This window comes from Camellia sinensis, chromosome 4, assembly GCF_055761805.1.
Source record: "Camellia sinensis isolate YWXY chromosome 4, ASM5576180v1, whole genome shotgun sequence".
Classification (NCBI taxonomy): Eukaryota; Viridiplantae; Streptophyta; class Magnoliopsida; order Ericales; family Theaceae; genus Camellia; species Camellia sinensis.
Window position 1 is genome coordinate 22,018,008 of NC_138964.1, and position 11,320 is coordinate 22,029,327.

The following is an 11,320-nucleotide window of genomic DNA, read 5'->3' on the forward strand; positions in this document are numbered from 1 at the left end:
AAAAAGTACCCCTACCTCAAGAATGAAGACAAGAAGATGCAAACTCAAAGAGAAACGTCGAATAAATCACAATCCAATCAGTCAAAATGTTGATCTTTTCTTATTCTTCACCTTTAATACAAGATCTATGGTGGATTCTTGGTGAAAAATGGATGAAATAAAGGTTTAGAAGTCTAGGGTTTTGAGTATGGAGGACAGAGAGGGAAAACGAGGAAGAATGAAGAGTTTGGGCTAAAAAGTGACTTTAAAGTGTCATATTTCGTACAGACCACTTGAGCGGTCAAAGTTTGGCTCGAGCGGTGAAAGAAAGCTCTCAGAATCTCGGAAATTCACACGAACTGCTCGAGCGGTCAAAAGTTTGCTCAAGCAAACTTGCTTCCAACATAGGTACACAAATTTCAAACGGGTATAACTCCCTCATCCGAATTCCGTTTTGGGTCGTTCTTGTGTCTAAATCGAAACCCGAGAAACAAGCTTTCCAATGGTTCTAGTCTCACATCCAGATTCAAAGTGTGGAGAGAGAAAAATGTAAAAGAATGAAGACTGTTCACAAGACAATTATCCAAATCAATATTTTCGGTTCAATCTTAATTTACCATTATGATACCACCTCAATCAATATTTTAAAATGAATCAAAGAGGCTATAAGTACAATAATAATTGGGCCAAGAGCAATCCCACTAGTCCCACGAATACAAAGTGTTAAATTTAAAATTTTAAGTGATATGAATTATGGTTATGAAACAGACTTAAACGATTATCGCTTAATATATTCAATTTTAAGTGTTGAATGAGATTATCACATAACCATAAATTTCACCATATAAGAGTTAAATATAGACCACACCCTTCTTTTTTATTTAATAGTTTTCTGCATTTAAATTCTTAATTTCAACAATATTGGTCCATATGCTTCATAAGACTTACATTATAAAAATGTATATCAATTTATCCTTTAATTATTTGTGAATATCAATTTATTCTTTTTATTTAGGAACTTTTTTTTTTAATTTCTATTATAAAAATGTATCATTTTTATTTTTTTAAAATTACTTTAAAATGGTATATTTAAACAATTTTTATAATTAAACACATTAATATATATGAATTCATAGATAAAAAAGTGAAATGATATTTATTAAGAGAAAAACTTATTCAAAGATGAGCCGTGAATAAGTAAGGGAAATGTTTGGGGCCTTGAATTGTCAGGCTCGAATGCCTCGACTTTTTCTTTTTCTTTTTCTTTTTTTTTTTAGGCTGTGTTGGTTTGGTTTTTTTTTTTTTTTTTTTTGAATGGTGGTTATGTGTAGGAGTGTGCCAAAAAATTAAACATATTGCCTCAACTCAGCCTGTATAGTTTAATAAGCTGAGTGAGTTGGGTTGGACTAGTTGGATGTTAAAATTGACTGATTAGTTAGGATGCTAGTTAAAACTTGTTAATCCCATATAATTTTGAACGAGTCTCTACTATATTTTTATTTCAATTAGCAGGGACTCATATATAATTATATAGAATTAACAAATTCTAACCAGCAGCTTAATTGATCAATCAATTTTATCACTTAACCAGTCCAACCAAAGTTGAATTGGTGCGAAATGTCTAGTTTTTTTGACACACCTCTACACATAATCACCCTTCTAAAAAAAAACCAAAAAATAAAAAATAACCAAACCAACACTAATAAATAAATAAAAGAAAAAAAAGGGTGAGAGGAATTGTCGAGCCACGACAATTCGAGGCCCTAGCATCGCGGAGTAAGTAATTTACATCCACAACTAATTGGTTGGCACTCGCTAAAGTTTTGAGCTAATGCTTTTGAATATGAGTGTGCATTATGAATAATATTAGGAATTATGAAAAAAAATATTATGAAATTTTTTATCAAATTTTTTTATTCTATGATTAGTATGTGGTGTTTTTTTATGTGTAATTTAATGATAGAGAATCTTTCATTATCATTTTTATGATATTTTTTCATGATACCTAATATTACTAGTACATTATATACTGCGCTGCCATATACTGGACAACTAATCAAATGAAGCCACCTCATTAAAATTAATAGCCCCACCAAAGTCTCATCACTCCCATTCATACACCCTTCCCCATGTGATCACTTTCCTTCTTATTCCCTCTTCCAACTGCCTTTGCTAAACTTTTCTCTTTTTTAGTGACCACGGCCCCCTCCATTACCACCGACCATCGCCATATCCCTCATCCATCCTCTCCCCTTACAGCATCAATACGTTTAGAGTAAAATTAATTAATTGAAATAAAGGCCTCACCACAGACCAACGCCATATCTCCATTCATCTGCTTTTGGTTAATGGATATGGGTAAAATTTAGAAAGGGAAATGTAGGCAAAACTTGTACAACAATGTTTGGTAGCTTGAAAATTATCATGATCTGAATGGCTCAAATTATCTCAAAACAATGCCGTTTTGGGAGTAAAATAACGTCGTTTTGATAAATCCAAGACATTTGAGTCACACAAATTCGAATTACCAAGTAATTTTCAAACTTATATTTACACATAGTTTCTATTTTATTTTATTTTTTTAAATTCTTATCTAATTTCATAAATCAAATACAATCTTAAAATAGATGAAATATTTGAAATGGGTTTACATCCACCATATCTATGAAAACCCAGAAAATTGAATTAAAAAAAAAATCCAGAAAGGAGTGTGTTGGATATGATTATTCAATTGGGAGCAACTTGTCTCCGCACTACAACAAAAAACACATTTGGTGACCCAAAAATTGGTCGCCAAAAGTACAAATTTCGTCGCCAAAAGAATCGGATATTTGTCGCCAAAGGCCTGTCACTAAAAGTATTGGCGACAAAATCAGAAATTTTCACCGTATGTAGATATTTAGCACCAAGCAAAATTGGTCGCCAAAAATCATATATTTTGTCGGTATAAAATTACAATTTGTCGCTAAAAGGATAAAATTTGGATAGGCTATGTAGTTTTAGCAACAAATAAATGTGTCGCCAAAAGTACTATTTCACGACAAAATTAATTTGGTCGCTAAAAATCACGTTTTTAGCGACGAGTAAGTTTTGGTTGCTAAAAGTTCTTGGAATAATCACTAACTTTTAGCGACAAAAACAATATGTTGTCGCTAAATATATTAACAGCGACCAAAATACCACCTGTCACTAAAAATTCAGTACACAAATTTTGATTTTAATATTTTTTCTGTTCAAAATAATCCAAAACACATGTTTTGCTGTGCACAATATATACACAAATGTAATGTAAATAATAATACACCTGTGCAAGACATTCATACTAATTCAAAATTAATAGCTATGAAAAATCCCTATAAACATAATTACAATTCTCCGACAATCTAAATCATGCATACCAAAGTACTTACAAACTACTAACATCAAACCCATAAATACATTACCAAATCCTATGTCAAAATATTTTCAAAAGTACAAAACCAAATATTTTGATGCTAAACATTTAATCCATAAATCATTTACCAAAATCTTATGTCAAAATATTTCCAAAAACACAAAAATCAAATCTTCTGATACAGTGTGAACTGTTTTCCACCATTGCCAATCTGTCACATGTAAAAAGAAAAAACAATATTAGATTGACAAAAAAAAAATATCTCGATATGAATTTCACAATTTTGATTTTAATTTTGTAACGGGAAGTCCAATCGGGTGCTGTTGGCCCATACAAGTTTGCTCATACAAGTCTATTTAGGCTTGAACAAGTTGCCCGTGCCAAGTTTCGGTGGTTTCGGTGGTTTCAGTGGTCATTTTGCAATTTTGGCCCCCGAACGGGCCTTTTAAGTATTGTATTTTACATTTTTTCTTGTAATTTTCTAATCGAAAATCTAATCGACGTCTTGTTTGTTCCTACAAGTCTATTTAGGTTTGAATAAGTTGTTCGTGCCAAGTTTTAGTGGTTTCGGTGGTCATTTCGCAATTTCGGCCACCGAACGGGCCTTTTATTGTGTTTTACAATTTTCCTTCTAATTTTCTAACCGGAGATCCAATAAAGGTCCCGTTTGTTCCTACAAGTCTATTTAGGCGTGAAAAGGCTGTCCGTGCCAAGTTCGGTGTTTTTGGTGGTCATTTAAAAATTTCGGTCCCCGAACGGGCCTTTTAAGTCTTGTGTTTTACATTTTTCCTTCTAATTTTTTAACCGGAAATCCAATCGAGGTCCTGTTTGTTCTGACAAGTTTATTTAGGCTTGAACAAGCTGTCTGTGCCAAGTTTCGGTGGTTTCAGTGGTCATTTCGCAATTTCGGCCGCCGAACAGGCCTTTTAAGTCTTGTGTTTTACAATTTTCCTTCTAATTTTTTAACCGGAGATCCAATCGAGGTCCTATTTGTTCCTACAAGTCTGTTTAGGCTTGAATAAGCTGTCCGTGCCAAGTTTCGGTGGTTTCAGTGGTCATTTCACACTTTTGGCCCCCGAACGGGCCTTTTAAGTCTTGTGTTTTACATTTTTTCTTGTAATTTTCGAACAGGAAATCCAATCGATGTCCCGTTTGTTCCTACAAGTCTATTTAGGTTTGAATAAGCTGTCAATGCCAAATTTTGGTGGTTTTGGTGGTCATTTCGCAATTTTAGCTACAAAACGGGCCTTTTAAGTCTTATGTTTTGCAATTTTCCTTCTAATTTTCTAACCGGAGATCCAATAGAGGTCCCATTTGTTCCTACAAGTCTATTTAGACTTGAAAAGGCTGTTCGTGCCACGTTTCGGTGGTTTCGGTGGTCATTTCAAAATTTTGGCCCCCCAAACAGGCCTTTTAAGTCATGTGTTTTACATTTTTCCTTATAATTTTTTAACCGAAAATCCAATTGAGGTCCTGTTTGTTCCTACAAGGCTATTTAGGCTTGAACAAGTTGTCCATGCCAACTTTCGGTGGTTTCGATGGTCATTTTGAAATTTCGGCCCCCAAACGGGCCTTTTAAGTCTTGTGTTTTACAATTTTCCTTCTAATTTTTTAACCGGAGATCCAATTGAGGTCCCGTTTGTTCCTACAAGTCTATTTAGGCTTGAACAAGCTATCTGTGCCAAGTTTCAGTGGTTTCGGTGGTCATTTCGCAATTTCGACCCCCGAACGAGCCTTTTAAGTCTTGTGTTTTACAATTTTACTTAGCATGTTTGGGGCCTTTTAACATCGTTTGTTCTTAATATTCTTTTATCTAGCTTGTTTGGGGGTATTCTCTAAAATTTACTGCATTCATTTAGCTAATTATTAGTAGAGCCCACTCCAGTTATTTTAACAAGAGCTAAATTTTCTCTTCCAACCTAAAGATGCTTTCTAATGACAAAATCATATGTGAAAAAGGATATTTCAGAACTTTCAAACCTCAACACTAAATTGGAAAATTGTAGCTTCATAATACAAACACAATTAAGTGGGTGCACCACATATGAAACATTTTTTTATAATATGTCGCATTAAAATATCTGTCAATTTTTCTGTACATAACATGATAGACGGGGAAAATTTTGACAGTCCAAGGCCATACAAAGAGAACTCAATCAACAAAGTAATTTATAGATAATGGCATTATTAGAGTGCAAAAGACAAAATGCTTTGTATACACAACGCCATGATATCACCACATAATCCACATGAAAGCATATTGAAAAGTATCCTAATCCCCCAACAAGAAGTCAAGAACATAACTAGGCAATGATAGATCAATAAAAACAAGTTCCGTCGGTCAGCTTACTTGTTCAACTATGCATAAAAGTATAAACACTCACTGGATCCTAATTTCCCAGCAAGAACACAATTAGACATTGATGGATCAATCAATATACATAACTTCAGTCAACATACTTGTTTAACTATGCATATCAATTTTGAGTCCCGTCTTTTCCTACGAGTCATTTATGCCTAGTTAGTCGTATGTGTTAAATTTTGTTGACATCTGATTCCATTTGAACAATTTAGTATGTCAACCGATTTGGAATTTTTTTTTCTAAAGGACAAGTTTTCACAAATAGAAATTAGGCTCTAGATTCAAAATTGGGAATCAGTTTCGAGTCCTGCCATTTCCTACAAGTTATTTGTGCCTAGTCAGTCATGTGTGTCAAGTTTCGTTGACATTCGATGCTATTTAACCATTTTAGGGTGCCAACCGGTTCAGAAAACAAAAGTTAAAAGTACTTCAGCTATTTTAATAACTTATTCTAGGGTGATCATTACCTGCTTTAGTAGTGCATCTTGAAGTGCAACAGCATCACACCTGAAACAAGAAATAAATTTACTTGTACAGGATCAACCACCAAAAGGAAGATATCAAACCATGAAAATGTCAATGATCTAGTCTCATGTCAGAAGTTCTGCTATCGTTTGACGAAGAAATTTTGATTTGTCATCTTTTAGAATAGATAAATCAATTTCTATTCCTTTGGCAAATTCAATGTTACCTAGATGAAGAATTGCAGCCACAACTTTGAAAATTGCATCCTGAGAGAAACAGAGAAGTTATTCCCAATTTTATTCTATTGAGCTAAAATGGATGCAGTAGAAATACTTTTGGATTCAAGGCAATACATGTTCTTGCTGACTGACTCCAACAATATCCATGGCTCTCCTAGTGGCGAGATAATCATGAGCATCACTTACACCAATAAGTTCATAGCAATTTCATTTGATTCAGATAGCGAAACATTTTAGGACTTCCTAACTTAAATTTCTCAAGTTCCTGATGAGATTTGGAAACTATTAAAAAGATGTATTGACTATAAATTTAAGAGACCTTCATTAAGGAATCTGAAATATGAAAGAACATCAGGCGAAAAACCTACCTCTAGTGGTGCTACACAAAGAAGGTAAAAGCAATGATAGTTGTGTTCTGTGTCTGAAATTTGACAAACACGAGATCTCTCAAGAAGGTAAGTTCTAATGGTTGCTCCTGAAATTTTTCCATGCTTATCAAATTGAAGCTCAACAAATTTACCAAAGCGGCTGTACCAATAATTAAAATCAAGTTAGCATCATTAAGAACAACATTTTGAAAAATGCACCATTTTTCTATGTATCTGAAAGAGTGTAGGTTCATAGAATGACTAAGAGATTTCACGTAGAATTGTTATTTCGAACAATTTTTGCATTGCCAAATGCTTCAAGAACTGGATTTGACCGCATTTGATAGACGAGTATATCAATTACAAATCCGCAAAAGATATCCATAAAGAAACCATAAATTTTCTGCAAATCACATCATGCATATGAACATTAAGAAGTTAAAGACGATTTCAGAAACACAAAATCTCAAGTTGGTAGGTTTGCATCCTGCATCATCTACTTTTAGAATTATTTCCAGAAAGAAATCCGAGTACATTAAAATATTCCACACAATGCATGTCCGATGTTGAGGAAACAGACAAATTCCATCCAACATCCTCCACCTAATAAGCAAGATTCTGAATTTGCCAATTCTCTCCTTATGTATTACCCCTTTCATACTATGAGGAAATTTCTATTAAGAAGAATAGCAGATAGAGGATTGCACAAAGTAAAGGAAATACATCATGAAAGTTCATTAGTCGTTGGCTTTGTGGGGTACAGAATTTCCAATGTCATATTTTCTGGAAAAGGGCCTCTCAAAGCCACATAACAGTCCAGACTGAAATATGACAAATTCCTCATATAATCTAAGCGAGGGCAATGTGAAGACCAGATTAGTTCCTAAAATAATATTTATTTTAGAAGTGTTCATTTATTTATCTCTTGCAGAGCTTGGATCTCATTATTTTGCTATAGGCCTAGGCTATGATGTTGATTGACCCTCTAGCTCACACGGATGGCATTATGGCAATATGGCTCCTTGTACATATGTTTTCTCCTTTTACTAATGTAAGTCCATCTATCAAAAATGCTAATTGAAATGTGGACAAAAACAAAATGAATAATATAACTCTAAATTCTATTAATTTAACGTTAATTTTGAAGTAAGAAATGTATGTAAGCCATGATAATCACAAGTGCACCTCTAACAGAAGCATGATGTCAATACAAAGGACATTGATAATATTTTGTGTTGCATTTGGTGTCCACATTCAGAGTGCCATCACACCTATTTTGAAGATGACCATAACATGGCATCAATTCTATGTATTTGTCTTGGATATATAGCCTCTGTTGCAAAATTCGCACTTCAAACAATAGCCTCAAGGACTTTACATGATCCTTACCAGCACTAGCCCAATTGACGAGTTAAACAATAATAAGCATGAAACTAGAGTTAGATCATGCATCTTACTTCTAGAACTTGTTGCTAGAGTTAAATCATCCCTCATGTGATCATCATACATATGAGGAAGTCTTTGGAATGGATTAATGGCGATAAGAATAATTCCAGAATAAGTCTGTGATAATGTCAGATTAGGACATAATATTATGACAGAGCCGCCCATAGCTGCATTAATTCATTGTTTTCTCTCACCAACATGAACATTAAATAACTAATGATAATATCAGATTAGGACATAAAAATCCTCTTCGCACCTGAATTACACCAAAAAATAAAGCAACATACATGATTTGATTACATATGTTATGGAGGAGCATTGAATTCAAGCAAAGCTGCAGGACCACCAGTTAGTTTAGACTTGTTTTCTCAAATTTTCAATCAAAACAGAAATTCCCAAACTTAAAAAAAGTTGTGATAAAATTAAAGTCTAAAATTTGATCAGCAAAAATTTTTTTGGAACTAGGTTATGCAGGCAGAACTATGAACTTCAGTTTCCAAAATGCATCACATTGATGCAATAACTAATGTCCAGTTGATGTAATATTTTTACCGTCTTCTCATTACGAGTATGGATCTCAACTTCCTATCCGTTAATATTTGACACTTGTCCATCAATCCAAGCTTCATCTGGATCTTCAACCCAAACATGAGAACCTACAATGATATTCACTAGAGTGCCCTACATGTGAAATTCAAAAGATTATCAAAGCTTAAGAGCTCAAATTTGTACGGAGGGAAAATAAAATTCTAATAGCAAAAAAAACATAGAAGATTGTGTATATGCAACCAAGTTCCATTTGGTATACTTTTAATCATTGATTCCAGTCGGGGCTTGCATTTCGGTGCTAACCTAGTTGGGATGGATTTGCTTTGATAGGATGCTTATTCATCCATAAAACTTCTTTTTTGCTGATAATATATATATATATATATATATCAATGATTTGCTTAGATGTAATTAATATGGGATTGCATTTACCACTATCCAAGAGGCCAACAATGACTTCTTTGCCATATCTGGCTTTGAACCAGAAGTCATCTTTCTTCAATTTGTTCGACTTCTCTCCCTCTTCTAAACCTATAAATTCCCATGATCTTATAGTCTGCAAAGAGTACTTTCCTGGCTTACGTCAAAACACAGACACCACTTCCTCCTACTCTGTCAAAAACCCATTCTTAACGATGAGAAAACATTCCTCACAGATAAAGAGTTTCAAAAAGAACCCATTAATTTATTAGATTTGTAAGTATTGTTTACCAGATAGTTTTGATGCTTCATGGCGAGTGAGCACAGTTGTGAAGCCATTGATACTGTTCTTGTAACTGTAAAGAAGAGAAGACTTAGTTTCTTCCTCGGATTCTTTCACAAAGAGCAGATAAGAATGGTGAGTTTCTTCAATCTCATTAAATGTTTTCTTTCCTCTGTGTTCTCCAAAGTACACTATATAGACCTGTTTATAACCATACAAGTTACAACTTTTTGTTCTGTGTCATACTTTTAATTTTACACTATATAGACCTGTTCCACTTTCCTCTGTATTATACTTTTAATTTTATTTTTGTTCTTTCTGTATTCAATTATTATATACATAGTTTCTAACTTAAACAACATCCATCCCCTATATATATATATATATATAAATTAATTCAATTACATCACAAATTAAACATAAATCCTTAATATTTATTCTTAACTTCAAACTTTTTTAACTTAATTTTCATTTAATTATATTTTACAGATACATAGATACATAGATACATACATACAAACATACATACACTGTAAAAAAAACACAATCTGAAATGGAGGTAAGGAGACAAAGCAATCAAACATTATAATGTGTAAACACACCTACAATAACCAAGGAATCAAACACATTTTACGGTATTGAATTAACGAAGAAGTCAAACACGTTTACAGCAATGAAGCGAGCAATCGAGGGAGACGGAGCAGTCCAACAACGACGCAATCGAGCAAAAGAGAGACGGCGACAATGGAAAGAAAAGGGGCGACAATCCCAAAATCAGTCTCATAAATTCAAAATATCAAAGAGAGAGAATGTCGTCGGTTGCGATCAGCACTGTGAGAAAGGCAGACAAAGAAGAAAAAGAGGAAAAGGAGGCACCGTTTGAGGAAATGCCGTCGGCGGCGCGATAGAGTGAGAGGAAGAGAGACGAAGAAGAAAAAGAAGAGGAGGAGGCAATGTGAGAGAGTGAGAGGGAGATGGAGAGGAAGAGAGAGACATACCTCTGTGTTTGCTGTGCGCCGCTTGAGGGAGAGAATGAGATGAACAAAAATTATGTTGGGTGTTGCTTAGGTCTTACTTGTTTATTCACCAAAAGGGTCGGTCATGTCTTTAAAAAAAAAAAAAAAAGGGAAAAAATGCAAAACGACGTAGTTTCGATTTCTAATTTATTGGCAACGAAAATCCTTCGGTCGCCATAAGTATCATTCACCTTTTCCGCAACTATTTTATTTCTGTCGCCAAAAATTACAAATCGACGACCAAACTTTTCGTCGCTATATATTAATTTGGTCGCGAAAACATTTTTGGCGCTCCCGCGTAGAAATTTAAGTTGGCGCCAAACCTTTTGGCGACAAAAAATCTCAACTCGTCACCAATAGTTTATTTTTTAGCGACCAACAAGTATATTGTCACCGATTATATACAATTGACGACTAATTTCAGTTTGGTTGCTAAAAAACGTCACCAAAAATGTTTTTTGTTGTAGTGCCGGTTCACGTGGACTGAACGATACTGATGGGCATGTGGGGCCTATCACGAATCTTATTTTGATAATTTGAACTGTGCAATATGTAGAACTAGTCGAGTATTTTATCCTCGTAAAAATTCACGTTGATTGGATATTGATAGTTACTTGATCAGATCAGATTAGATTTTTATCAATAATTTATTTTAAACATTATATTTACCGTTGACAGAAATATGATCAGATCGAATAGCTATCGATATCTGATCAACTTGATTTTTTATAGGGACAAAGTACTCGACGAGTTCTACACATTAAATGGTTTGGATTATCGAAATATGACTTCTGATGAA

General features: G+C 33.9%; 2 long non-coding RNA genes across 2 annotated transcripts; both read right to left on the bottom strand.

Moving 5' to 3' along the window:
- Positions 1–3,268: 3,268 nt before the first annotated feature.
- LOC145824519 (uncharacterized) lies at positions 3,269–6,708 on the bottom strand. Its single transcript, XR_014366102.1, has 3 exons — positions 6,554–6,708; positions 6,203–6,466; positions 3,269–3,584 (listed from the first exon to the last, which is right to left on the bottom strand). It is a non-coding gene; the product is annotated as an uncharacterized LOC145824519 (long non-coding RNA).
- On the bottom strand, positions 6,709–10,574 carry LOC145824518 (uncharacterized). Its single transcript, XR_014366101.1, has 5 exons — positions 10,504–10,574; positions 9,514–9,578; positions 9,235–9,414; positions 8,806–8,934; positions 6,709–6,967 (listed from the first exon to the last, which is right to left on the bottom strand). It is a non-coding gene; the product is annotated as an uncharacterized LOC145824518 (long non-coding RNA).
- Positions 10,575–11,320: the final 746 nt, after the last annotated feature.